The following is a 2,725-nucleotide window of genomic DNA, read 5'->3' on the forward strand; positions in this document are numbered from 1 at the left end:
AGGTGCATGAGTCGGAACCGACGATATTCTATGCTAAATGTACCCAATACGGTGCAGGTTGTGATTGGCTGATCAGGGTTAGCAAAATGTCCAGAAAGTACTGCTGGGAGATAAGGAGGTACAATGATAGTCACACCTGTACTAGGGCAACCATTTCTCAAGATCATTCAAGCTGGATTCCAACACAATTGCGGAAGCAATAAAGCCATTGGTAGAAGTTGACCCATCTATAGAGGTGAAATTAGTGATTGTGGAAGTACAGTCGAAGTTTAACTACACCATAAGTTATCACAAAGCATGGTTAGCAAAGTAGAAGGTAGTGGAGTCAATTTTTAGAGGTTGGGAAGCTTCGTACGAAGTTTTGCCCATATGGTTTGAGGCCATGTGTCACAAGGAGCCATCAGCAGTCGTTCATTTTGAAACAATGCCTGCGTACCAGGAGGATGTGACTTGGTTCCTAATATTCGTATACTACACCGAGTCTTCTGGAGTTATTACCTTTGTATTAGATCATTCAGACATTGCAAGCCAGTAGTGTAGGTAGACGGGACTCATTTGTATGAAAAATATAAGGGTTGTTTGTTGGTTGCAGTTTCACAGGATGACAATAACAACATCGTGCCTATTGCATTTAGTGGAGGGAGAGACATCCGAGGCTTGGCACTTTTTTCTTAGTAACTTGCGACAACATGTGGCGACACATGATGGTGTAGGCCTTTTTTCTTGGCACTTTATTCTTACTTGAATATGAGTGACCTGGGACAGGATCCATGAATCTAAGCAGTTGGCTAAACAAACCCTGATCCCCTGATTTTTGCTGCAGGACACTCCAATATTGTTGAAGTAATGGGATTGATGGTGTAAAATAATTCGCAGAATGCGTGTCAAGAATATATGGTGTGAAATGCTCAGGCTCTTGCTGTGCTTGTGTCTGTGGTGATGGCGGTGGTTGACAAATGCAATATGAGATCTGACAAATGCAAATGGGCACCATATGTACCTCGGTACCAATGCATGTAAATTTTCAAAAGATGCTGTGAGGGCACCAGGTGCTCAACAAGAACATGACTATATCGATTCGTCCAATACATCACCCAAAACGAGTGGGTTCCAGACTAATCTTAATTCTTGGGTCCTGTTAGAACTTCGCCATATGCTTCACCTAGATCCCGTTCTTGATGAGGAACGCCCTGAGTCAAATCAAATTGTCTCCTCAGTCTATCGGATACATGCCACTCAATGCATTCGAAAAATATAAGCGGCACCATGGTACTCCATATAACCGAATGTTGACGGATGTCAAAAGGAATCACGTCTGGATCAATGCGACTAATTTCATAAGCCTCCCAAACAAACTGTACACATTGCAAGTAAAGGAGGATTACACACCAAATAATAATATGGTTAAACAAAAACAGGTACTTATTTATTACAACATACCTGTCCTTCTTGCAGATCATCCAATGCTCTCCTAAAGTGAGCAAGACTATGAAATCTGTAAGGTCGATCAGCACCGCTCCCAGTTATGCAACCTGGCATTAGAAAATTCGTTAATTAACTTTTATCAATCAAATTTAAAATACAACGTGCTACACTTTTTCGTGTGATGATAGTAATTAAATTTACCTGTTTACAATAAAAAAGAGTCGAGGATTGCCAAGAATCGGCATAAGAAATGGTAGGCGGATCCAAGGCCAGGTATCGGCATAAGAAATGATAGCAAAAGTCTCAATGGACCATCAATCTCCTTGCAGTCAACACGAGATACCCTACATAATACTCTATACAGGTGTGCCAGGCATGCCGATCTCCAACTAAATTGTATGATCCCAGCAAAGTTACGGAGTAATGACAGAAACTTCTAGTGCACCGTTGCCCCAGACTTATCTCCAAACATAATGGTCCCAAATAATAACATTATATGACACTTCATGTACCTCTGAATGTAAATATCATCAACCAACACTAAACAATCTTTCAGTCCTCGAAACCACGTCAAGTTTATGAAGCTTCCTCTACAGTCTGTCTACCTATGTGCAACACCAAATTGATCTAAGCATTCAGCCTCTAAGGCCTCATAACTACTGAGTGTCGGTTCTGTAACTGGCAGACCATTTAGACGAAGAATTATTGCCACGTCCTCCAATGTCACAGCACACTCATCAACCAGAAAATAGAATGTGTGAGACTCAGGGCGCCATCTCTCGATCAGAGCATTAACCAATGCCGACTGACATTGGACAGCTCCAATCTGAAAAACGTGATAAAAGCCAGTCTCTCATAAATGTCCCTCCACAATTTGATTGTACGAATCTAGCGGCATTAAGTGGTCACATTGCAACATCCGTAAACCCTACAAATAGTAGCCATAGATCATATTAAACAAATATAATCATATTTAATTAACAAATTAAATTTAACAGAATCAAAATTTTATTATCACATAACCAGTAAAACATAATCATATTAACAACTATATTATTAACTACTCAAAATATACTAAATCTATTTTACAAAAAATTCACATCTATATTTTTTACATTCTAATAATTATCAATAAGCCTTAATCAAATCTTAAATATAAATCTAATTATTTTTAAATACACTAAAACTACATATTCTAATGTCTAAAAACAAATTATTTTATAATAATAATTCTTATTCCTTATTTTCTATTTATATAACCAGAATAATTTTAAAATATATTAAACACTTCAATTAAATT

This window comes from Arachis ipaensis, chromosome B03 (assembly GCF_000816755.2).
Source record: "Arachis ipaensis cultivar K30076 chromosome B03, Araip1.1, whole genome shotgun sequence".
In the NCBI taxonomy this organism is placed as follows: Eukaryota; Viridiplantae; Streptophyta; class Magnoliopsida; order Fabales; family Fabaceae; genus Arachis; species Arachis ipaensis.